Source organism: Anser anser (assembly GCF_964211835.1).
Source record: "Anser anser genome assembly, chromosome: 16".
Taxonomy (NCBI): domain Eukaryota; kingdom Metazoa; phylum Chordata; class Aves; order Anseriformes; family Anatidae; genus Anser; species Anser anser.
In genome coordinates, this window is record NC_139737.1 from 5221389 (window position 1) to 5248957 (window position 27569).

Below are 27569 nucleotides of genomic sequence, written 5' to 3' on the forward strand. Positions count from 1 at the left end.
TAGGAAAAAAAAAGAATAACTTGTCATTCTCAAATTAGACAAACTTCCTGGTACTTAATTAACTGACAGCTCCCAAGTAACAGTTGGTAAGTTTTAATGCATTCAGATTCACGAAGTGTTGAATGCATGTAAATTGCTGAACATACGTGTGCTAGCATTTAAATTGTGCATCTCCCAGCAGCACCCAGCAGAGGGCCAAATTCCCAAGTTTTATTCAGCAAGTCTGCTCATCTCATTCCAGCCCCCTCCCACTCCGCTCCCTCCGGCAGCAAACACGCACGTAGTTTAACTTGGGTGATATTACAGAAACCGTACAGCACAGTCTGCTCCTGCTAACAGTAAAACAATGACAAATAAACAGCCTACATGTAATATTCCAGAAAGTAAGATGAATATTTTTACAAATAAATGTATAGTCACTATGTCTTTTAATAAATTAAATCCCTAAACTGATTTCATTGCAAGTTCAGTAAAGTGTAAGGGAACACTGATTTTGTTGTCACCTGTTGGAAAAGCTTTTCAGTTTACTTTCTGAAGAAGTAGTCCTAGTAGGCACTGTTATAAAGTAGGTATAAAAACGTTTATTTTATTCAAATTCATTAGGCATTAGTTAAAAAAGCTATCTTGGAGTCTTTAAAACGTTTTTGCCAACTTGCTGTAACCTAATTATCTTTCACTTTAACTCAAAGGGCAAAAATCTCAAGGAACCAATTTGTTTTACTGTGCTGTTACTACAAGACTCAAAGACATAGAAAACCAAGTTTCAGAACACAGATGTTACGCTATAATCACTCCAACCACCTTGTTTAATATCACATATGCATCAGGGTTACGCAGGACCCTGACACCTTTTATTTTTGTACTAGTAGGAGACCTCAAAATGCTTCTACAGTTAACTCTACTGGTAACATTAATGATTAAAATATATTGGTTTTAAGACTGATTAAGTTTCATTTTAAACTCCTGTGCATGAATTCTTCTCCTTACGAAGCACAAATCACAGTGAAAATATGAGTTTTCCCTTCTGACTCCTATTCATAGAAAGGGACGCTGAAACTGCATTAACTATGGTCATGCTCAACGATTTCAAGGGGGAAAAAGGTAGCAAAGTCCCAGTTTCACAGATCAGAAACCAAAATGCCATTAAAATCGGATAAGATCTTAGCCCTCTGTTTCAGCCCCTACTTCCAAACGACTCTCTAATACACAAGATGCAGTGCAGGGGAAGGGGAAAAACAATTGAATGTTTTAACAGTGGCTTCAGGGTAAAGGCATTTTTGCCAGGAACTAGATTACCTTCTTGTTTCAGAGACAAATGAAAAATAACTTTTGTTTAGTCGGAATTGCTGAATTTAAAACACATCAAAATGTATCTTAACAAACATACTATTAAAAAAGTAAGGTGTAAAGTTCAATTTCTGTCATGAAAGATGATGTGGACACAGACAGGTAAAACTGATCACCAAATATGTAGTGCAATTTACAAGCTGGAGTTTTTCCTCATCTCTTCCAAGCTGGTAAATAATACCCTCTTCTTTTTAACCCTTAGGAAAAGAAGTAAAGCTTTTTGTTCCCTACGCAGGGGATGTTAAATAGGGATGACAACCATGAATTCCAACTAGCACAAATGCTTGCACATTATAAAGGGCTCTCTTAACACCAGCCTCGGAATCACATGGTGATTTCACAAGTTGGAGGATGCTTGAAAAATGTTCAGAACATAACACGTTCATAAAGATTTTAAAGTGAATACTACGATGTCCCAGCCTTTCTCTACTGAATTTATCTGAGCATAACATTTCATGCAAGGTTCCACAAAAGGCTTTTTTTTTTTTTTTTTAAACACACCGCTAATCAGCTTAATGGATTTTGGAAACTGACAATTAGAAAATAACAACAAGATATTGCTACAACCTGGAACTGAAAGTACAAACCTCTTACTGTTGTTTATGCAGACTATTTTTAGGCCTATGATTTCCTTGAAAAACATCAGCCACATAGGAGCAGCAGTACTGTACTTGAGATGAATTCCAATAGCAACGTTCATGCCAGGTAAAACAAGTTCAAATGGAATAAACATTTCTTCTCCCCCCCCAGATAAGTTCCAACGTTCACTAACATCTGATACTCGTAACAATACGAGTTCAAGAAGAAAGTCTTTCACTATGTGATAGTAACCAGAAAACCTACGCTGCTTCCAGTGGCATTTTAAGGAAAATGGAGCAAATTAAATGCAAATTAATGCATGTTAAATGAGGATTTCCTCCTGTGCATATATCCCTTTTCATAAAAGTCTGCTCTACCAACTTTAGAATGGGCTAAAGACATGAAAAACAGTTTGATCTTTCGCACAACCATTAAAAAAAAAACATGTATCATTCTTTCAATTGAACAACTTCAAAATAAATGTGGTCTAAAATAAGGAGCAATAGCAGGAACATGAGAGTTCAGAAAAGTTCAATACACTATGTTCAGAGAGGCCTGTGTCATTGTTCGTCCAGACCAAATAATTTATCCAGTAAATGGAACTAATAATCAAGTGAGGTGAGAACAAAGCTTAATTCAAAATGAAAACAAATTCACCATCATTAATTTTTATTTTTAGTTCTTGTTATACTCTACCCAAAACACAAGTGAGGCCATTTCAGTACTACCTTGTGTGCTGAACTCACTGCTGTTAGATTGTTCTAAGTCTATTGGAGATATGCCCATCTGCTATGGCAGCAATGAATTTCACGGGGAGACGGAAAAAAAAAATGACTGGCGAAATAATTCAAATAAAACTCTCAAACCACGAACCCAAATTTTAGACAGAGTAAGTTTTGCACTAAGTTACAAAGTCAGGTTTTTTTTCTTCTGTAAAATTTTCCCAGAGATTATATGGGAAAGCTATTTTCCAGAAAGCAAATCATCCATTCAGCATTGCTGCCAATTCTCACTTAGGGCCAAATTCTGGACATGACTAAATAACAGCTATTGCTCTGCAAAATGCTGTCACTCGGTATAAGGCACTTTTGCCTGTATTATTTATTAAAAAAAATACTGCTACGTTGCTATGACACATTAAAAAAATAAATAAAAGATTTTAGGTCATTTGCAATCAGCAATGCTGGCGAAGAAGCATCTCCAGGACAGCAGCAGATGTGTCCCTAGGATATTAAAATGCAAGGTATTAATAAAAAATTTAAACGATCTGAAATAAAAAAACTACTTTTTATTCTTGGATTTCTTTCCTCAGCTTGGGGAAGGAAAAATGCATGTGAAATGTTTTAAACACATCTTTGAGAAGAATCCAGTTTCTTTAACAGCAAGGGGTGTACTTAGAAAGCAGATTTCATGCAGACACACAGAAGCTTTCTTTAGCTCCCCCACAACTTAAGTCATACACGTAACCCCAATTCTTTCCCAGTTTTTTAGCAAGCCTATTATGCCAAAATCGTGTCTCAATTTTCACATTGAGATGTATGCAAATTTATGATTAGTTCTGGAGTTCTTCTGTCATACAGAAATAACTGCTCTGGTTTTGCTTTATTCCTCTTTGGGGGGAATTTACTGAACGAGCAATGCTGCTGCAAGGCTAACAACTGCTGTCTCCACTTAAAGGTATGCAACACATTAAAGCCTCCACCTCAACAAACAGCACAACTTCACCATTTGGGGAAAAACGGGGAGGGGAAATCGGGCTGCCTTTCCTTAAGCATTTCCTGACTGTCTTTTCAATAAACAGTAACTTGAAATTTTAGTCTTTGTGATTTGACGAAATGGTTGACAGGCAAGAAAAAAAACCTGCTCTATCAAGACAAGCTTTTGTTTTCAATCTACAGTAACACTGCAAAGGGCTCTTCAAACTGACAGCTTACCTGTGTTTGAAAAGCTCTATTCCCATTAGCTTTTTTTTTTCTGTCAAGTCATAACCTGAATTTGTATACAAAATGTCTCTCTCTTATGACATACTAAGATCTCATCTTCAGCATTGGTAAGATGCTGCACATCAAGAATTCAAAAATTCAGTCCCAACTAAATACATTTGTTTGTAACTCAGCTCCTTCAACACTAGTACGGGAACTTTGTGAAGTTTCTTGCCTCTGAAAGCCTCGAGGTATTTTACAGACAGTAAATCATGCTCACAAGTCCTGCCTGCCTCCATTCACGCTGCATTTCCTGTCTCTGCCACCACATCCTGAAATACACACCTTTTATTAACCTTGTTTTAAAGGTAGGGAAAAAAATCGAGGCACATGAGGAGTACGTTAATTGCCCAGAGTCCCTCGAGTCAGTGGAAATGGAATTTTCATTTCCTCTGAGTCATGTGTTTTTATCAAGATATTACTAAGAATTAACCACACTTGTATCTACCCCGATCACCTTTAAAGCAGTCTTCACAATTCACGTTTCTGTGTCTGAAATTAATATTTGTTTGCTCATCTTCCTAAAGAGTAAACTGTGCAAATGCCCAGAAATTTTTATTATTTATTAATACCCTGTCAGGGACTACAAAAATGACTCCATGCTCTCCAAGGGAGTTTTTAAACTAAAATTTAATACAATTTAACATTAATAGTGTTTATAAATAATAATGTGCTTTTAATTTCTCTGAACAGATCGTGCTTTAGTTCTACTTCACTCCCTTTTTAGTCTTTGCCGTAATCCTTCATGCTATTCAGGAAAGGCTTTCTAAGAGCTAAATAGTTAACTGTTTGATAAAGTCTTTCTTCAGCTGTTTTGTCCATGTAGAAGCCAGAGTCACAGGATTAGTACAAAGATATAATACTCTCTTTAAAAGGGTATTCAAGCCGAGAAATACGTGATGTATGTACTGTAACTTGAACACAGTTAAAAAAAAAAAAAAAGTAATAATACAGAGGCGTTTTCCAAACCCTGGAAAGTCAGGTCTGCTACAGCGTCAAACCCATGGCTGCCCATGCAGACCAACGTGCTGCCCGCAAGCCCAGGGCAGCGGGTTTATTTTCCTTTGCAAGCGTGCACGGCCACCTCGACTGCCCCTCAGTTCTGTACGTTCCTTCCACTCCTGGGAGCAAGCAGGGTATTAAGGGAGAAAAGTCCTACTTCTTAAACTGGTCGTAAAGATTTCTTCTACATTTCAGCTGATTTATTTTGTAAGAGAAGCAGAAAAGCAGGTAGAGTTGCAGGAACAATGTAAATAAAACAAGCAAACATTTGATCTGCTAGCATTTATGGTATCCTGCAAACATGGACGTTACATGAAACCAAAGTTGTCAGGTTTTTCCTCAAAATGCAGTTAAAATTAATATTGGGGCATTAATAGACTTTCTTTGGTTTTAAAGCTACACTGGTATTTGCTATGATCTGCAAAGCTGCAACGTTTGCTGTTTAGGTGCTGGTAGAAGGCATGCCACGAACGCGTTCCTGGGTAATTTAAAACGTTCAGAAAGGCACAGCTCTTTTTTCCCCTAAGCAAAACTAGATAAGGGGAGGAAAAAAAAAAACTCCATCAAAACTTTTGCAATTACTTTAACCACTTCCCAAAGAAAATTAAGAAATCACAGCCTTTTGAGACAGGCATATACAGCCAGTACTGTAACAAACACGACTGGTGTAACTGCGAGAGCACTGTTATCGCATGTAAAAATATCTCTGATACGTTGTTCTCGTAATGAAATTCTGCGTGGCAGCTCTCAGACATAAGGACACCATTCGAAACCAGATTTATATTGCAAATGGACTCTGATTCGTAGTACAAGGCTCCAGCAGATACAAGCCCAAAGGCAACTCTTCAGAAAAGTTTCCCAAGAAGTTGCAAATATTTTTTATTTCCAGCTTCAGGTCAACCGGTTATTGGGACTTCCTTACCGAAGTCGCAAGGCACACAGAAGGGGTTTAAGGAAGAGGTGAAGCTCCGAATGGACTAGTGGAGAGCATTCACGTGGCCCCAGCCCAGCGCAGCGCCTGAACCTGCCGCATTCCAGCCGCTTGGAGGCGGAGGGGCACCATGGCTCTCATTTTGAAGCAAATAATGAGAAAGCTGAAAAGTATGACTCCATATATTTGGAATCATCTTGTGGTAATCAAGGTTACAGTTCCTTATATGGTGTGGAGAACATGAAGCACACATAAAAAATAGAATATTAAAACTAGGGGGGATAAAGAAGCGCAACTATTGCAAAAACCCCTAAACGCACCCAACCGACCGAGCAGCAAAGCCCCGTAGTTTCGCGTTGCCACGAAATACAAACCTTGCCCTAAAAACAAGGCCGGTTACGCGCCCCGCTTTCCAAGCTGCCTCATTAAAGCAGCGTAGGGCTCCCGGAGGCCGCGAGGCATGAATGAGTTTCAGAGAAACCCCGGCAAAAGCAAAGCCTGCCTTCCAAAATCGCTGGCGACCGAAAAGCGCAAATGGGGAAAAGGTAGGAGAAAAGGAAAATCTATTTAAAGCAATCGTAGTTGTCTCTTTTTTTTTTTTTCCCTCTTTGCCTGTCTAAAGTTAGTCTGGCTTAGAGGATGCACTAACTTTCCCAATCAGTTTTACATTACAGCACAAGTCCAGAAATAGCTCCCAGCCGCCTTGGCCTCTAGCACGGTTGCCATGACAATGGAACCACAGCTCTATAAATAGCTCATCAGCACCAAATCTTGTGAGACACATCTGGAACGGGGCCAGCCCAGCCCCAGCTCGACAAATAAAAATAGGCACAGGCGGTTTTCAAAGGCTGGAAAGGTACAATGCGGCTCGGCCCGCGCCCGGGGACGGGCGGCAGGCAGGGGAGCGAGCCCCGTCGCTCCCCAGCACGAGGGCCGAGGGGCGGCGGGCCGGGACGAGGCCCCGCGGCCCCTCACGGCGGGCCCACCGCTCGGCCCTTCCCTCCTTTCCAGTTCTCCTTCTTCTCCCCTAGTCTGCAGCAGAGCCGTACCGCTTTTGAACCCCTCACAGTGCAGCGTTGTGCCCGGGAGGCCATTAAAATAAGGCAAAGCTGAAGAGAAGAGATCCTCACGAGTCCCCCCTCTGACTGTTTCTGTGGGATTTTGCCCTCAGCGTGGCTCGGTGCTCGTGTGAAGCCGGCAGGCGCCCTGGCCGGAGCCGGAGGGCTGCGGTTGCGTGCCGCAGCACAGCCGTACCCCAGGCCGCAGGCACACAGCTCCGCTCCTCGCCTGGACACGGCACGGCCGCGACCAGGAGGTTACAGAGCGAGGGATCCGCGCCCCGGGCAGCCCCGGGCCTTGTCTTCGGAGGTCGGCGAGGCGCGGCGCGAGCCGGCCCCTGCTCCGCGGCCCCGCTCGGCAGAACTGCCTTTCGAACGAGCGCTTGCTTTCCCTCGGTGGGTGAGAAAATGAAGTATTTTTAGCCCAGACTCTTGATCAACCCATTCAATTACATCCAAATTATCTGTGTGGGAACAGAATGTTATGTCAAAAATGTTATTCAGCGTATTTGTCAATATTACCCAACAGTAGACATTTGTATAATCGGGAGACTCAATATTTTCTGCAGCGTATGAAAGCAACGGTTCAGGAATAAGACTGAAGTTGTACGGCTTGGCAATTTCAGACACGGGAAATAGTAGTCAGTGTGATATAACACAGCGAGCACAACTCTCAAAATATAAAATCTTCGCTGCTCTATCAGAAGCCAATAGAGACTACAGATGGTAATCAAAATACTGCGACTATAATAAGCATTGAAGCCACAGTGAAATATCTTCCGTATGCCATAAAGGCACCAGTGCACGCATTCAACACAAACTGCACCATCAGCCCACAGGATTCCTTTAGGTCCCTACATGGATATTTTCATTTCTAAAAATTGTAGAGTAACTTCCATCCAGGCTCAAATCTGTATGTAAACTTCCCTTCCCTTCCCCCTTCCGTTCACCACATCCAGCTTGCTCATTTGCCAGCCGAACAATGTATATTTCAGAAAACAGCAGTTTTCACAGAAATACTTCTGGAAAACGTACTTTATAACATGTAATGTAATGCGATTCAGAATTTATTGGTTTTTATAAAGATACTCCAAGCTAGTTTAAGAGCCTATAATCAGCTGCATGTTTGGATTTAAACGATATAAAAAAGAACAGTACGTATATATTTCTTCCTAAAGAAAGCAAATTCATAAATAATTATGAGATGGCTCTCTCTGAGTCACACAACGAACGAACCTCCTGGTTTTGTAGGGGGGAGAGGGGAGAGCGAGGCAGAGGGCTGGCAAACAGAAAGCACCGCCTGGGGCCTGACCTGGCCGCTTGGAGGGGCCGGGCAGCGCCTGCCCGCTCCTCACCTCGCCTTGGGGCTGCTGACCCTTCCCGCAGCGAGGGCCGGGGGACATCTCCTCCCTACGCTTCCACTAGCCGAGGGCACGCTCTGCCCCACACCGCCGCTGGGTGCTTTACACACGACCCCCCTCCACATCGCTTCCCCACAGCAATACGCGATACAAGCCCCAAATCTGAAGCCCTTTCCGGCTGCCCTCACTTGTACTTCTCAAACCTGTAAAAGAGGTATTTTCGCCCTCTCACGACTACCAACAGACCGGTTAAAAACAACTTACTCCCGTATGCCCCCAAGGCGCACCCCGCGATACAAGCCTGTATATGTCACATAGCTTCACAACAGCCCCTCACCCCGCCCCACCACATTACTTCACCGTGCCGGGAGGAAACTTAAGCTGATCCAAGCCTCAGGTTGGGTCCAGAAATGAAAGGTAACGGTATGAATGAGATCACTGTGCCAGGATTTGATCCCAGGGCAAGCCCGGGGCGGAAACACGGCTAGGGAGTGGGGAGGAACATGGTGCAATCCCTATTAGCTTCTGCTTTCTTTGAGGGGAGAAGAAAAAAAAAAAGGCTGCCAAAGAAGACAAAAAACAAACAAGGGAAAGAAGCCACTAAACATTCACACAACAAAATTTCTCAATTCACTTCCCTTCTTCCCTTTCTGCACCTCTTCTACAACTTTTCTTCCCAAATTTTAGTGGGCCAGAGCAATGAGAGACTCGGACCTAACCGGCGATCCTGTTTGTTGCAAACCATGACAAATGGATTGCTTTAAACACGGGGATGTTAGCCCTTCTTTACAGTTCGAAACAAATTTGCTTGCCTGTTGCCATTTCCACCTATCTGTATTTACGGATCGGTGTTCAAAAGAAAACAAGAACTGAATTAATCAGGAGGCAAAGCACCAGTTATCTCTGAACAATTCATGCATTACTGGAAACTGAACGAAAGGGAGATGGCGGGCTCAGCCTGGGGATCTCTGAAGGACATCAGGCCCTGCACCGCCAGGGTACCAGGGATGGAGAACGTGGGAGCTGCAGTGCAGTGCCTGGGCTGCCAAGGGCACAAAGCTGTGCCTGGGACTTACCTGAAGCAATTCCTGCCTTTCCTGCCCTTTAAACTGGTTTTAACCTCGTGAGACCCTCCAAGACCATCATCCTGCAGAACCAAACTCCTTGGCACTCCAAGTTCTGTACATTTATCTGTTATTTCCTGAAGGGCTATGAACACGTAAGTCTGTGATTTTTAACTTTACACAAGGAAGGAAAGATAAGGGTAATACCTAATTGTAAGAAAATAAATTCTGTTTCCTTTTTTTTTTTTTTTTTAAGCTATCAATAAAGTCACCAAGCTGGAATAATGAGAAATCCAGTATGGTTGACTGTGAATGTCTCTCCCATTAAATTCCCCACCTTAAATATCCATAATCTAAATATATTTTTGTTGTGCCTGTTTTCTGGAAGGTAGAAAAAGGTCTTTAGCTACAAACAAGGTCAGTGATTTTCTGCTGTAAGCTGTTTTTAATTGTAGACTACGGTGACAGACCAAATCCAAACACAGCAGAAGAAACCAACAACACAGACTGCTTTACTCCAATGCACAGTGGGGGCTGAACACAGAGGGATATTTTAAACTTATTAATTTCTAAAAGCCAAATTAAAAGAATCTGGTACAGTATGGAACAAACCTTCTTGTACAGGTTTGAAAATAGTTCACGCTAACTCGGACTAAGGAAACTGTTTAGGCAAAATCATTTAAGCAAAAATCAATGGGAATAATTTTAAATGATACTACAGAGTGCCTTTACAGAACACAACTTTGTTTGAAAGCCCCCCACTATATTTGAGTTGCTTCCATTTCAGATTTCATTTCTAATATGACAATGACCTATGCAATTTCCAGAAATCTGTCCCCTACTGTAGGCTGCTGTAATTAAGACAGGTGAGCCTAATGGGATATCCTTTCATTGTGTTTCAACAAAGTATTTACATGGAACCTTGTCCTTATGGTCTTTAGCTCCCTCCAGTGCCATCAAATCAGTAGAATTGCATTCAGTTGATAAAGACCATCACATATATAAAATTTTAAAATTGAAAATTTCCAACAAAATTAGTGACATCGGGATTTCTAGCAAACAATATTAACAACAACAAAACAGGATCCTTTGGGGACAAATTTATCTTGCACAAAATACAGTGCTTCAATCTTTTGCATTTTTCATGTAGAAAGCTGAAAATTCAGACAAATGGGACAGCTGTTACTTTATAGTATGAGATGCAGGCATGAGCAATGCTCAGAAGACTGGCTGAAAAGCTGGTCTCCAATGAAGCACTAACGCTACCTAGATCAGGCAATGGGAAAATAGGGTAGACTGAAAAAGGTCTGAAAGGGTAAAAAGCTGGTGGTGTCTGCAACAAGAGCATCATTTCAGCGAAACCCCAGTGCTTTCCTTCCACTGGGACGGTGTTGGTAGAAGCGTACTCTCATTGACTGTGATGGAAAAGGATAGCCAGAAAGTTAACAAACAAACAAAAATATATGTCAAAAAAAACCAAACCAGAGTTGAAATAGGTCTGTGCTGAAGACCACAAAATGCTTTACAAGCATTTTCAATTGGTATTTGCCCCATGTCTTTCAGATGCTAGAAGAATTAATGCACTAAAACCCCACTTGGTTTTCCCATTTGAAGAAATGGAGATACCTGCAAAACCAGACAAATCAAATCAGACAGCCCCTACGTTCTTCTGCTCGTGTTGTTAGTATACTCTGAGCCCTAAGTGCTGCAAATACAAAACCAGGTGCTTCCTCAGCTTCCAAACATCTACAACCAGGCACCACCATTTTTAACAGAGATTTCAGAAAAGGAGCTAGAGGGAGATGATACGATCTTACTCGACAGAAAAGGAATTTTGCTCCCAGGATTGAGTTTCCGCAGGAACCAGGGAAGCAGTTATACTGCAGAGGATGAATATGGGCCCCAGATGAGCCCAGAACAATGGGAGGACAAACGAGCGCTGTTCTGAGGGCAGACTTCGCTGCCTTATTTAAATATACTTGTACAAAGGTCTTCAGAGAAACACTTCGCTGCACTTAACATGCAAGAATACAGTCCAACACTGGAATTTTGCCTACTTAAGCACTATCACAACCGAGAGCTTTTTGCTCTGTATTTTAGGAAGTTAGGTTCTGCTGCAACAATGCAGGAATGTTGACAGTTACCCTGCTCACGGGAAGCTCAAACCTTCCATTTCCCCTGTGCCAGCGCCGCACGTGATGCTCGCTCCAGGCGCTGCTGGCCGGGGCGGCGGGCAGCTCCTTCGCCGAGCTACCTGTCAGTACCTGCTCGGCACTTGCCAGTTGGAGCAATTTGCCCAGCTCACATTTCAGTTTTCACTTTTCTCAGGGCATGCTTTCTTTTTTTTTTTTCTCTCGAACTTGGGAAAAACAACTCCAGGCCTCTGTAAAAGGAGGCAGACAAACTGGCATCTAGTATTACAGCATCTGTAACAGCGCACCTCTCAGCACTGAAGTGAGGGGGAATATAGAGTTACCCTTCTTTCTTCTTGAAACATTCACTTGATCATGAAATTTAATACCAGATGTACTTTAAAAAATTCATTTTAAAACAAACAGTTGATACAGAGCTACCACAGCAATGTTATACGGTTAATTTTGAGGACTATACTGTTATTGATCTTCGGCTACTGTGAAAATCATTCCCTGCAAATATCTTTTGCCACAAAATAAAATGAAGTCAAATTTAAGTGCTCGTCTCTCCCTGGTACGCATTACATGCAGGCAGATAAAAGGAGCAAGAAACCAAGCTTGATGCCAAATTCAAAGGCAAACACTGAAGGTGAACACAGTACTTCTGTGGGAAAGCCACTGGCAGGGAGTGACCGCACGTCTGCAGAGGTACAGCCCTCGCCTATTCTCGTATAACTTTAACGCATCAAACAACAAGAACTGCCAGGCATCTTGTTTCATTATTTTGCTCTTTGCTTAAACGTTCAGATTCCTCTTTCACTACACCTAAAAGGAAAAACGAATACAGACCCTTCACTCATTTAAACGCTGTTTGTGATAACATCAACACATGGCCAGAGACTACGGAATATTTCCCCAAATGGTATTTGCATATTTATCATTTTTAAGCTTCCAATTCCATTGACACCTCACAGAATATCCCCGCTTTAAAAAGGCTCACAAACAGCACTAATTTAGCATGATAAGCCATTTTAGAATCATTTACATAAAATATTGTGGCCCTTCCCCCTCTCTTCCCCACAGACCTGCTAACTTTACTCAGTTTATCCTAAAGCAGAATTTTAATCATTATAAAAATATAAACTCCTATAAATCTCATTTCCCAAAACAAACTAGCTATAAAAAACCTTCAAAATGGTGTTAAAAGCTCTAATCATTAAAATGTCTGTAAAACAGAAAGTAGAATATACTTTCTTTTTGCAAAACCTATTTTAACATTTGCAAACGTTACTTTTAGCATGGACTTTTCTAACCCGCGTGCTTTTAAGAACAAAGCAACAGAGAATGTAGAATCAGAGTGTGTGAAGGAAAGGTAAAATCCCTGACAAGGCACAACCGTAGCCTGTTTCCTCTCTTAGCCAGCCAAGAGTGGTGTGTGCTGGTTTCGGCACCGAGAGGTTTCCTATTGTAGCTACTGACTCACGCCCGGGCAGTCAGGTGCTGCAGACACTGGAACAGAGACGGTGCTGGAGTCAGTGTGCAGAGCTGGGGCTGACGGGGGCACGTGTACAAAACCGAGCTGCACAGGAAAAAGGAGGCGAAGGGAAATTTTTGAAGGACTTTTAAAATACCTTCTTCTGCAGCTAACTTAGGGCGATGTTATAATGAGGAAGTGGTAATACAGTTGTTTCAGTTACATTTTTTTTTTAAACTAGTTTTATTGAATCTAGTTAGTTAAATAGAAACATTGTAATTACCTGAACAATTACTAACCATATTCATAGAATGTAAATATTTAAGCATTGTAACTTTAAAAACCATCACTAGGAAATAGATACCTGTCTTGGAACAGAACCTTGTACTGAGACCGTTAAGGCTGAGAAGGTGCTACCGGTGGCAGCTCAGTGACACCTCCGAGCCATGGCTGCAGTCTCAGCACCCTAACTGGCAGCCCTGCTGGGAGATTTTAGAGAGGCCAAGGCCTGAGAAAGGCCTGGGCTCCGAGTTTTATATCTTCCTCTTCTGAAATGGTTCTCTGCACGTCCGGGCAGTGCAGAACCAAAACCCACCCTTCTATCACTGGGGTTGAGAAGAACCACTGCTCTGTGTTACACCAAACAAACCTCTGCTAAATTACTGCCCATCTGTCCAGAAACCCCAATGTAAGCCCCTCTTTTCTCAGGCGATGGGCAGAATAAAGGGGAAAAAAGATTCTAGCCATTATGGTCTTGAGGCAAGTACAAAATGGTGCTGTGAGGTCTACCTGCCTATGTAGGGAGTGTGAAACAAGCGCATCTGAGAGGTGGAAAATAATTTCATCTCAGCGAGCATTAATTCTGAAACTGCGGTGCTGCTGCTGTATGTTGACATCATTAAGTACTTTATTACGCTGGAAAGAAAGTCTCACAAAGCTATGAATAACAACTCATTTTAGCACCACGAGTGGGTGGACTCCCTCCCCAGCCCCTCAGCTCAGGCACGGATGGGCAGCAGGGAACCTGAGGGAAAGGGAAGCCAAAGCGGAGAGCCCAGGGTGTGCACGCAGGTTCCACAGAGCTGCCAGAGGTCAAATCCCACAGCAGGATTAAAGCCCTAAGATCCCAGCAGAGAACACACACACATCTTGACAATCTCTTTGTCTGCAGAGGGCAGTGTCTCATGTTTGCATTTTAAATGGCTGAAATCTTAAACCTAAATTATTTATTAACGGATTAAAAATTTCCTCTTCTACATGAAAGGAACATTTAAACAGTCTCACAGGAAGAAGTGAACAAAAACGGATGCTAAAAACCATGGGCTCAGTTCCTGCAGTGGAGAAGACGAGAAGGGGACTAAGAAGGTATTCCTCTTCCCCAGATGTACTGTTAATTCCCACATCAACATACAAGAACCAGGCTGGGGCTTTGGCCACCCGTATAAAGCTATGCATATTAATCAAGTCTGTTATTTTGTATAAAGAATCCTCTTATAATGTCTTATTGCAAGGCAGCACTAAAGGATGTACAGCACCCTTCAGTGTTGCAGCCTTGGTTCAAATACGTGCCTGAAGCATAGTGATCACCTTACACTCACAGCCTGCAGATTTGGTAATAAATATGCAATTCCAAAGCGTGCTACGAAGCAGAGGCACGCAGCAGCGGTGCTGGAATGATCACAACCCAGCCGGGCTGTGCTGGCTCACCTATTGCTCTGATACCTGTAACTAGACGCTGTGTGATTTAAAGTGCCGAAGACAATTCCAGGATTTCCATTTGTTCTGCACTACTATAATTAGAGCTTCCGGCTCCTGGTTTGCACTAAGAACAGCAGCGAGGACTGCAAGGTGGAAGAGCCTCGGATCAGATGGGTCAGACTGGGAGAAAGTCTGGCGAGAAAGCACAGTAGTTCTGGAGAAAGGTAGGTGTGTTCTTCCATTACCTGCACTGCATCACCTGCTTACATGTGGTCATAATGTTTAAAGACCGTGTATATGTGAAATACAGCTTTTATTGTGCTACAGCATTTTAACTCCACTTCCTCTGCTTAGCAGCAAATTATTAGATTCACCACAAAAAAGGGGGGGGCTAAGTGCAGCAACTGATACATTACACAGTAGCTAATATGCATCTATTAAATACAGTGATTTCCTCTTCTTTCTTCTAAAACTTTCAGCCTAAGAGGTTTTTGCATTATCTTGAACGCGCTAGCTGCCCTGTATCGATAGTTATAGCCAAGACTAGTGACAGGTGCAGAGCTTTCAGCATGCCACTTTTCCCTTCCCCTGTGCCACCCATGTTTAGATCATACAGCTTCAGCTTGTAAAACTGCAGTTATCTTCTTTGTATAAATGCACATGCACAGGAAGTCCAAGGAACAGACTGCCAACAAGCAGATGAGAAAATTAAAAAAAGATCTGTGACACTAATCAATCATGCCAGGATTATACAGTGCATCTAAATGTAGCTTTTAAGGGAGCAGAACTGGAGTGCTTCTGCAGACGAGCATATCCTGCATTTTATTAAAAAAAATCCCTACTTTGAATGAACCAACTACCATTGGAGAGACCTATGTTTTATTAACACATCTTGAGATTTTCTGTTTCTTTGTTTAAAGACAACAGAATGAAAAAAAAAAACCACCACCACCAAAAAGCTGATACAATTTACATTTGGGTCACTAACTTTCATGATTATAGCTCCAAATACTAAGCCTTTAAAAAGGAGAAAAACAACCACCCAAAACTCACAGTGCTCTGCAGCAGAGCTTCCTCCTGTTACCTACATTACTTTTCATCAGTGTGAGCTACTGTAAGTTTGGTGGACATATAGTCAAAAAGTATCCCAGTGAATTAAAAAACATTATCAGCTAACACAGTGATAGAAGAATGCAACTTTTCTAATGATTGATTTCCAGGAAGTATGCAGGAAGAATGCCACACATTTATACCAAAATGTGTATGTCTCTCTCCTACAGTAAATATCCATTTCAGTTTTCTGAATGTCCAGCATTAAACCATTACAAAGCTTTGTGGCACGGCTGTTAGGTATAAATGTGAAACAAGTCAGAATTTAAAAGATATACTATTAAAGCAAGGATATTACAACCTGATTTGCTCTTTAATCCATACATGCATGAAAGTAGCATATGCTTGTATAGATTTGGGTAATTAGCGTTCTGTTTCAAAACCCACTGTGTTTTGTACACTATAAACATGGTAATTGTCACTTTATCTCACAATCTACACTGTGATTTCAATTATAACAACAAAGGGACTACTCATGAGAACTGAATGGAGAGGGCAAATCGCACCCCTCATAATAATAGTAACAACCCCATGTTCATTATTGTTTGTTTGTGTTTTTTCGAAAGGTATTTGTTGATTTATTACAAACATCTCTTACAGTCTGATGAAAAAAGAAAATGTACTGGGTGTGGCACAAATCTTTCATTTGTAAGACTTGTCTTGAGGGAAATCAGTTTCATATTCTTTACAGGCACGTGACTTTATCAGAAAACCACAGTGCACAATTTTGGCATAATTAGCAGGACCTTCTTAAATACAGCCAGAAGAAAGCGCCGAGGGAAACAAACACATTTCACATCATTAGGAAAAGTCAGGGCTGGAATGGAGGTACGATGCCGGCCTCTGCACACAACGGCAGAAATCCTACCTATTTTTAGTTCACAATTCCAATAAGAAAACAGCTGGGAGTCTTAATGAAAATAACTTGGTGACAAATTTAATGGACTGAATACTAAAGTTACTATTTTTAAATAAAGTTCCTAATTATCTTTCGAAACAAGAAGCAATTAAGCAGCAGTGGAGCCACAACTCCACAAGAGTCTGGTAAGGCTTGGCTCCAAACAGGTTGAAACTGGGAAACGGCTCAGCCATTTCTGATCCTAAAAACTGGGTGAGGGCCAGGACTGGCTTTTAGGGCATTTTAAAAAATTATTATCATTATTTATTTATTTAAAACGAAAACAATTCTGCTCTGACCTGTCCGGTCCTGCCTTACCCTGTTCTTCCCTGCCTGCTCTCCGGTCACCTTAGGAGGAGGCATGCCGCCTCACAGCTTCCCAGTTAGCAACCTGCAGGCACCAGGAGGAGGCTAAGAGAAAAACACAAGCAGAGCTCGTGATGTCTGAAGAGAGCTTGTGGAAATGATAAACGCTCTTTGCTAACGAGATGAGCGGCCCTTAGAGGAGTTCTGCTCTGTGGAACAGAGGTGGACAGTGAGGTTCTCCAGGGGCAATGGCCAAGGGTCAAGGATCTCACCCTATAAAAGCACTCTGAGAGAACGCAGAGGAATTCATAACACGAAGCGTATGGATATTTGCAAATTTACTGAGCTATCCATATAAATCACAATAAAGTGAGTTACAATCTGACATGTTCTTCTCCAAAACTCTAAGTAGTTCTTTAAAATGCGATGTTTTAATTACTTGTTCCCTTGATAGAGCACTGTGATAATGCTGAGTGTATTACACTTGTAATCTCACAGAAGACGTAGTACTATTTCATGCTTCAAACATGCCACACACCTTAGTTTTAAATCAAACTTTCCATTTAGCAGGATCGTAGAGAGTCCGGAATGCCCATTTGGGAAATATATTGTCTGATCTGCTGAGATGGGAGAAGGGATCTCTAAGTCCGTCCTCTCACCACTTCTACAAAACCATTGCACTGTACCAAGATTGTTGATGACAGTGGCATCAGTCCCATGAAAGACTGAACATCCTTCACTCGTCTGATTTCACTTAATACCTCACACTCTCCAAAATCATCCAAGGGTTTTTCACTGCTATGAGCTCCTATACTGATGTTGAAGAAGGTAAAACCTGTTCTTCCTGGTGCACGTGCTGATGGCAGAGCTAATGAACAGACCAAAATAAAATACCAACCAGCAGACTCAACAGAATAAAGCTCAGTTCTCTGTTGAGACCCAACAATACCAAAGAAAACCAGACACGCTCTTCATGAAGATACCCCAAAAAAATGATCGCCTTGCTGGACATGAGGCTTCACGATGCCCAACTCTTCCGAGCTGCCACTGCTTTTAGAACATCAGAAATAGGTAAAATGCAGCTGAGATGCCACGGTAGCAAATGTGGCAGACAGGGCATTCCAGCCATGGCCTTCAGCATCTTTGCAAGTATTATCAGCGTTGGCAATGTATTAACAGAAGCAGCAAATTGACACAATTTGCTTGCACATCACTTTTTTTTTTTCAATTTATTTACAAAAACTACCTAGGTTTAAGCAGGTTTTTTGCTGTTTTTTAATTGCAAAGCCCCAAATGTCTCCATACTGATCACACAGCGCTGCCGGGCCACACGAGCGGGGCTGGATGCGGCCCCCAGGAGCCCTCCTTTGCTACACCCTCCTGCATGACCCAAGGCTCCTGCCCTCCCCCAGCTGCAACAGGCTTGCTAAAAATAGCTCTTTGCTAGCTTTTACTCAGGCTGTCGTTTACATAAGGCCCTTTGGGGGCAGGGGAACCTTGCAGAGTATCCACGGAAGCCAGGAGCCTTCGCAGAGAGCTGGCCGGGCGGGTACTGAAAACCTCACCTGCGTAACGGCGTGCTGCAACTTGGCCTTATCTGCAGATATCCTTCTTGGAGACTTAGTGTATCACAATACAAATACAGTTAACACAATTATAGTTAAGTGTAACAACTGATTTTAACGTTTCAGATACAAAAATCGATGTATAATGTATTACAGAGCAATCCATTCAAAAGCACGGTTCCAAATCACAAGACCTATCAATGAGATCCTGCCTACAAAATGTTCTTAATCACGCTTAAAATCAGTTAACGTTTTGAGTTCATTTAGGACTAAGTCACATGCTGTAAGAAATACTTCCTAAGATTAAAAAATCCTGATTTTATTTGCGCTACAGGGAGTGCAATATGCAGCATTACAATAAATAACATCCTGTGATACATTACATTCAGCTTCAGTTTGCTAAATTCGTTCACCTAATATGAGATAATCTATTTTCTTATTTCCAGCCTGCCTCCCCTGCATTTAGGACTTTATGGCCATGTTCTCTGCATGCAAGCACATGGTCTCAATAAACTTTGGAGCCTGCTGGTAAATTTCTACCAAATGCAATGCAGACATCTTTGTCAGGGGTCTCGCAAAGACAATAAATTCATCAACACCTGTGAATGCAGGCAAGCACCCAGACAAAAGAAATTTAAATTAAAATCCCCGGTGAAGGAATGGCTTCAGTGTATTATCGAGCCCCAGAGTTCACAGAAGAGGAAAGGAAAGTGGTGAACGGGCAAGTCAGCAACAGGGAGTGCTCCCTTGCTGGGGCCACAGGGATGTATTTGCTGTGTTTCAGCCCAGGGAATAATTGAGAATCGAACCTGGTGCTTTCACGTTGTACCGGTGAACATACTGGCCTTATTTCATCCTCGTAGCAGAAATTTTCTATTGTTGCCTCCTATCTTTTGGAACTGTTATTTTTAATTCCTTTTTTTTTTTTTCCTCAGAGCAAGTCTTTAATGAGGTCCTACAACATCAGTTTAGCTCTCAGCTTGATAAAAGTATTCTCCTAATTGTCATCTTCTAATCTTGAAGTGTTCCTTTTTCTGCAGCAACACAGCAGGAGCGATAAGCGCTCCCACAGAAACACCCAGCCCACGCTCCCAAAGCCGTGGCGCTTGCTGGCGGCACGCAGCACAAATGGCAGACGCCGAGGCCAGCAGCCACCCGCACACGGCGGCGGGCGAACTGCGAAACCCTGACGATGCCGGCACAGCTGCATCCCGGCGGTGCCTGCATCCCGACGGTGCCTGCCCGCAGGAGCCGTGCTGTCGGCGTGGGCCAGGAGCTTCTCACCGAAGCCCCACGGGCTGCATGCCACCCAGGTAAGGCGGCAGCGGTGCACGGACCCCGCGCTCCTGCTCGCCTCCTCCCGCACTTATCCACAGCGTGCTTGGCGCCTGCGGATTTCCCCCCGCAGGATCCCCAGCGAAGGCGGCTCCAGCCCCTCTGGCAGCCTTCTCCTCGCTGCTTCTGCAGCAGATCAAGTTGCCTGAGCGAACCACGGCCCAAACCGAGCCGCGGTCGGGGCCTTTTCGGTCTGCACAAAGGCCGGTAGCAAAAGCGTGGGACAAAAGGGTGACTGAAATTACTTCTGAGGAACTAACAGTGCGATTTTAGTGCTCGGTTTGATGATTCTCAGGACTTGACTGCTACGCCTTTTTGCCACCCCAGTAATCCAACCCCCCTGTACAATTCTCCACAGTCTGATGCTAGCAGTTCAAGATGTTGTTTGCTCTGTTTTTCAATACAGTAATTAAAATTTTACTAAAACTGAGCACATTTTTACAATTAAAGGTTAAAACTTCAGGAGATAGACAAATGTAATGTGCCCTGAGTGCACGACCACTTTACAGAGTTCATATAAATGCAACTCCCCCTCTAATTACCACTGCTTATCATCAGTAATTAATTCTAGCCCCCGACCTGTGTCTCTCCACGACACACAGGCGATTTGAGATTACTGTGGATGCAATGCCCTACCAGTGCGCCACCATTTTACTGGATCAAATTTACTTAAGGCATGTGCAATTTTTGGAGAACCGAGATTGGAGAAGTTTCACCTGCGGCAAATAGAGATATTTTACTGTCAATTCAATACATACAAAACTTTGCCACACTTCCCTTGCCAGAACAAGGCTGTTCTGTGTCTAGTGAAAATAAAATTAAAAAACAAAAGCAGCAGAGTAACACCACGCATGAGATCCACATATAGGGAAGCCAAGCTGAAGAAACCCATGCCCTCACAAGACCCGGAGCTCTGCCAGTTGCCTGACTTTGTGCATGTGAGGAACCTGCAACAAACCCACCCAGTGGGTGCTTAGTGTCTGTCAGCTTTCCCCTAGCAGCTGGGTACGGTGTCCACTGAGATCACCTCAGGCCACGCACGCACAGCATCGCTTAAAGGGTGACCGGCTTTTGGACAGGACACCACTGAATCCATGCAATCACCAGCGTTTGAACCCAGCTGTTAATGGAATTAACTCACGGGCTGAAACTCCACTTACTTCAGGGGAGCTCCTGTAAGGATGGATCTAAGCTACTGAATTTGTCTCAATCTTTACTATTATGAAACAAAATTGAACTGGTGCAGTAATGCTATGTTACAAGCCATGTTTAATGATCTTGCATAACAATGCAACATACTGATTTCATGAATAAATTGTATCGTGTCGAGTCTATACTAACACAGATTAACCACTCTAAATGGGTTGCATATTTAGTCAGGACTTTGAATGCATAAATCAAGTTTTGTTTGACAAGAGTTCAAGAAGCGTTTGGACAACGCTCTCAGAGATGATCTGATTTTTTTTTTTTGGTGGTGGGGGGGGGGGGGTTGGTCCTTTGGGGACCCAGCAGTTGGACTCAATGATCCTTGTGGGTCCCTTCCAACTCAGATATTCTGTGATTCTACGGTATCGGTCACTTTAATTAAGTGCAAAAGGACTTATGAAGCCTTAGAACTTAACAAATAATCACCAACTGTACACATCTCCCTGAGCAACTGATCTGACCCCATCCCCCAAAAAGCCTATGAATTAATGACCATATGAAAGGGATTTCAAAGTCCACCTTGATTAAAAGTCAGAAACCTCACTTTTCAAGATGGGAGCTTTTAAACTATTTTGCACAACTAACCCCAAATAAATTTAGCTTCAGGCATACACAGGTATACGAATCATATACTAACAAGGTGCTTGCTGTTATACAGTTAACCGTATTTCACTAATTCTCATTTTATTACAAACTTATGCCTATCAACCAGAGAACAATACAATATTCACAAGATCTCTTCCACAAGCCTTAGCGGACAATAGATTCATTTTTCTACATATTTCTATCATATTCTCTCACACACTATTCACGTCAAAACAAAAACTTTGAGGATGGGAGAAGGGAAGGAATGGGAAGCCTGTTGCCATTAAAATGCAGAAATCCTTACAAGTTCAGCTAACAGAAGGTTTTGGCTTGTATTCCATCTCCTGTTGGTTGCATTTTGACTCTTCCCCTTCATCCGCAAAAAAATGCACTGCATTTGGTTTTGTACGCTTGCAGAGGACAGGGCCACAGGAACAAAACAGAAGCATGGACAGGTATCAGACACACACTGCCTAAAAAGTTCAGGTACTACTGAACCAAACCAATGAAAGCAATTACAAAAACATGCATCTGATGTTTGCTTTCAAAAAGCTCAAGATAATTTTACTTTCTTTGCTTGAACTTTGCTTTCTACTTACGATCACAGAGAAAGCCTACTATTTTACTGACAATTTTTGTAAAATACAATGTTAAAAGCCATGCCAAAGTTTTAGAAATATGCTAGGGCAAATGCGTGCCTAATCTGAGTAAATACTGTTACTAAAACACAGAAACAGCTGTTGTACGAGCAAATGCTCCATTTGCATGTGAAAGCAAATGCAGCACACAGTGGAAATGGAAGTTCATTTCTCAAAAATCAGGCATCTACGGACACTTGCAGGATGGTTTATCCTCAACTCCTGCAGGCACGAGCAAATGATACACTTAAAATAGAAGGCAAAGCACCACTATCTGGCTGCAGGACTGGGTCAGGAAAGAGTTCCGGCCCAGCCTTCACATGCCGGTCTCTGACCAGGCTTTCCCTGCCCTCAGCTGAAGGCTAATCCCTAAAATTTACAACAAGATGTGGAAAGGAAGTTGCATCTGCAGCAAAACGCCAGAAAGGAACTGACACTTTAACAGATGTGTGGAACAATGGACAAATAAATGTGGCAAATGAATGAACGTGATGGGTGCGGGGGGTAAAAGTGGTGGAGTGAAAGTGGAGACAGCAATCAGATTCCCCAAGCAGAGTTAAACCCTTTCAGAACAATTCAGAACGATGTGGTGGTCTTCACACACACCTCAGATGCCTGTGGTTTAGCTTCTTAAACTGGACATGAGGAAAAATTTCTTTATTGTGAGGGTGGTCAACCACTGAACCAGGCTCCACAGTGGTTGATACCCCATGTCCGTCAGTGTGCAAGGCATTTGGTCAATGCCCTCGTTTAACTTTTGGTTAGCCCTGAACAAGTCAGGCAGTTGGACTAGATTGTCTTTGAAGGTCCCTTCCAGCTGAACTATTCTACTCTATTCTACTCACATTTCGGACTTGTAAAGGTCTTTCTGCCATTATGGCTCACTAACTTTAACATTTTCATCTGAGTGCTCCTAATTCTGAAAACTCAAGCAAGCTACTCCAGGACACCTTTTGTTTTATCTTGCTTCATACTGTGATGTAATTTATTTTAGAGACAGAGAAGTTTATCCGGGGTTGAGTGTAGGTTGAAATTATGAATTTATGATTAGCTGTGACAACAGTGGGAACATGTGTTGGATTCATAATCCATTTATTGGCTAAATTTAGGTAATCTGGTTTTCACAGCACTTGCCAGCAGGCACATCCCTGCTATCAACAGGCAGCAAGAAAGGGCAGACACTTGGAGTAGTTAGGAATAATTCAGGCTACTTATATATTTGGACTCATTTTGTTGGTCCTGACTTCAGTGAAGTCATGCAAGCACAGGAGTTACTGTGCTTCCTGTTGTCTACAGCAACCTCTTTCTGCACCTAATGCCCCCATGGACTGGGGAGAAAATATAACCTGGGGTTTATTTACTTTTACCTGAAATTTAGCTTTGTTTAGAACATAAACCTCTGGTACTTCAGGATGAAGAAGAATAGGGACAAGGCCCTAATTCAATGATCTCTAAGTGCTCTGGAACAAAAGCAAGGTGGTTTTATGATTAAGACCAAGAATAAGAAATGAGGTGATCTGGGCCTGGTCCTTGGCTTGCCAAAGAATTTGCACAGCAGTAGGCAAGCTCATCAGCTTTAGATCAGCAAAACGAGACATGAATATTGGTCTTCCGCACAGGAATGTTTAACAATATAATTGCTAATGCCCATAAGAAGCTCGTGTATGCCAGGAATATAGGCTGGGGAAATTCCTGCCCTGTCGAATGCCAGTACTCAGCACAGCTCACAGACCTTGAGGATACAAGAGGAACTGCTCTGCCAGAATTGCACTGATTAGAAAGAAAGTAAAAAGAAAAAAAAAAGTAAGAAATAACATGAATAAGAAACTAGCCAAAGAGTACTACTGATAAATCAGCTGCTATTTAAAAAAGGTGAGACTTTCAGCAAATGCAGTTTACTGTACATTCTCTGAAAGTAACTTCATCACAAAGTGAAATCAACATGGAAGAAAATCATTAAGTACTCGGACTGGGGCTCTTAATTGCTCTTACAACTCAGCAAACCCAGAAGTGAAACACACCGTAAATCTTAATAAAAATATCAAGAATTTACAACCCCTAACACATCAGATATTAAGAAAACAGCACGTCCACATTTGCTGATCCTTTAGCAGCTCTGCACAGCAGTCAGCTAATAGCTGCACTCTCCCCCTTTCTTTGATAAGTATTTTAAAAACAAACATCTTCAAAAATACTTCTCATAAAGCCCTTCTGGAGCAGCCTGGCACAGTTTCAAGCTATCAGAGTGGCTCTGCTGGTGCTGAAGTTGGAGAAATCCAACTCACTGCACCTACACCACAACCTCCCTGGGCTTTCTCCTTCCCCGAAATGGCAGGCAGCGAGAGAAAACACGGCAAGGCTTTCAAGCAGGAAATAGCGTGAGAATAGGCTCCCTCATGCTACTTCCAGCCCTTCCTGATAGCGGAGGGTGTGAAATGGGTTGCAAATACTGTCTCTCACATTATTTCCTTTTCCACCCCAGCCAAAACCAGGAAGCGTCAGCTGGGAGATATGCAGAGAAAGCAGAGCATAAAATGAAGCGAAAATCATACTGGTGGCCAAGGAACCGAGCTGAGCCAAGGCTAGATAAAGTAAAAATTCAAGTTTTTGTGGGCACTTCCTAATAGTAACAAGACTAGAAAAAAACAATGGGAGGCTCAAGTACCCAGGCTTTGCTTTTGATTTGCTACAAAGCTGATCCAGAAGCTACTGACATCAACTTGGACTTACAGGACTGTGCTTGCATCCTCCAAGCCTTCGTGCCACCAATAACCCATTTGCATGAAAGAGATCCTACTTATTCCAACTCCTCTGCAGTGTATTTGTGAAGAACAGAGATCCCCAAACGAAAACCAAGGTAGAAGTATTAGCAGCATCAATGCTTCACAGAGATCATGTGTATTTATACTTGACAGGACACATAGATTTGACATGCAGGATTTGGCACATCACAGTGGAAACGACTCCTAGGTTCCCAATATTAAGTAGTATATTCTGAATAAAACGAAATCCTGCACCTTCAGGAAAGAAATATGAAGGATGGTAAATCACTCATCGCCATTTGGGATTTTCTATATTCTAGACACTTCTGCATTCTTCTGTTTATTATTAGCCAAAAGGAGTATCACATGGCCGCTCCAGTTAAAACATTCATTCTCTTCTATATACATCCCCAAAATATGCGAGAGCAATCAAATCTGGTCTCCTCTCAGATACTGCCCCCTCCTCACAGCTAAAAAATATTCTCCACATGGAGAAACTAGTGACAACCTCCCAGACCATGCTGTTCTAGAAGCAGAATTGAAACTAATTACTTCATAAATGGAGCTAAGAAAGGGAAACAGCCTCCTTTCCTTTCTCTCCGGACTGTGAAATATGCACTGGCAGGAAGTACAGTAAAGCTCACGATGAGCAGAAGCAGCTACCCTTCAAAACGAACTGGGCTCCTCTGCAGTGACGCTTTCATTCAGTCAGTAAGCTTGAGGAGGAAGGGCAGGATACCAGCAGGGCTCCCCAACAGCTGAGGTTACTGGCCCGGCCTCCCAGCTTCACACCTCCGAAGCTCACAAATGCAATTAAATGAAAAGCCCGAAGCTGGTACCTGGGGCTTTTCGTCAGGTCTTCTGCTCTGAGCCACTGCGGCCAGGAGCTCGAGGGAGCAGTGACAGAAGCTCACAGACAGGGTTAACGGGAACTTCTGCTGGGGAGGCACCGAAAAACTTCAGCAAGTCAGCACGAAGAACTGCAGCGTTTAAAGGTACTTCTCAGGAACAGGTGACAAATACCACTGCTAGACTGTTAGTACCTACGTTAGTGTTACGTAGATAGAACACGTTTGGATGAGAATTATCTTCGCTCCCACTCTCCTAGGAAGGACAAGTAGCCCAAAGTGGCATTTTTCCTGTGTTCATCCATGAGAATTGTTGACAAACCAACTTGTTTGCTTCTTTCCTCAGCACAAGCTCTGCAAGAGTTTAAGTCTCCATTTCCTCAGTATCTTTCTTTTCAAGATGCTTCAACGTCCTGAAGCTACGCCATAGGTTAACAAGTCCCTAGCTCTGGAAGGACCTGATTTTGGACTGAGTTTCCACATGGAGAGCCAGCTCCCATCCATGAAAAGCAGAACTGTAAAAGCAGCAGCATCAAGCACGAAGGAACGGAGCAAATCCTCACACCTCTCCCCAGCACTCGGTACCTGACTACCACACCGTTAACAAAGATGGAAGTGAGAGGAACGAAGGGACTTGGGCCATTTCCCAAAAGCTGCCAGACGGGACGCGGGTGCTGCAGCCTGGCCAAACAGCTGCCACGCGAGGGAACACCACCAGCCCTGCCACGGCTCTTCCCTGCCGACAGATGACAGAAACCAGCCCCTAAACTCTTACATAGCCCTAAAGAAGCTTTGCATATATTTCATTCCAGTTTGGCAGAAACAGAAATGAATCTCATTTTGATATTAACATTCCTGAAAGCCAACCAAAGCCCTGTGCAATATACACTCTTTACTATCCCAAAAGGGATAAAATTAATTTGTATGTTTGGAACAAACTATTTGCAGTGCACTTTGCAAAGCTTCCTATATATAACCATAGAACTCACAAGAGTAATTTTTTTTAAATGTAGAATGTTAAATGACTCCATAGCAAGACAAGCTTTACGCTAAGCAACCCACACTTCAAAAAAAAAAAAGAATAAAAAAATTAAAAACAGCAATAAAAAGAAACACTTCAGAATTTTAAAGCACTTCTCCAAACTAAGACTCCATTAATACTTAACAATTTATTCAACTTTTAATAACAAGAAAGGATTTTTTTTGAAGCTGAACTAGTCTTGAAAGAGAAAAGACATTTTTCTGCTTTCCATTTTGAGTAAGCTTTTCTCGTTTTAAACGTGGATCTTCAAAAGCGGAAAATGTTTAGGACCCTGGACTCTTCTCTGAAAGAGCTGACATCTCCAACACTTCAGTGTGCTCAACTTTCTTTTTTAATTCCTATTAGCTCTAATGAGAGCAGCTTGCATGTTCAAATTAAAAATCTTTACTTGAAAACCTCAGCAGCATTTTGTATTCTGCCTCTGCTGCATTTTTTTAGAACGTGCTCACTGGGTTAATTTTGAAGTATCAATCATGTCAGATTTCCACGCAAACATTTTGCCATTAAAAAACTCTTAATTTGCTTATTCTGCTATTAAAAACAATACCAGGGCATGATCAAAAATGCCAGAATGGACAAGAACTGCCAGTACTAACAGTTAGAAAGGTTCTTCCATAAGGAAACTGCCACACACTTTACAACCAAA

At 42.4% G+C, this 27569-nt stretch overlaps 1 protein-coding gene and 1 long non-coding RNA gene across 6 annotated transcripts in view; one reads left to right on the forward strand and one right to left on the reverse strand.

Moving 5' to 3' along the window:
- GNAS (GNAS complex locus) overlaps nt 1–27569 on the reverse strand; it is a 151988-nt gene that overhangs the window by 12158 nt on the left and 112261 nt on the right. The gene's annotated exons all lie outside the window — the stretch shown is intronic.
- Nucleotides 6–21157, forward strand: LOC310882697. Its single transcript, XR_014573086.1, has 2 exons — nt 6–14852; nt 17513–21157. It is a non-coding gene; the product is annotated as an uncharacterized lncRNA (long non-coding RNA).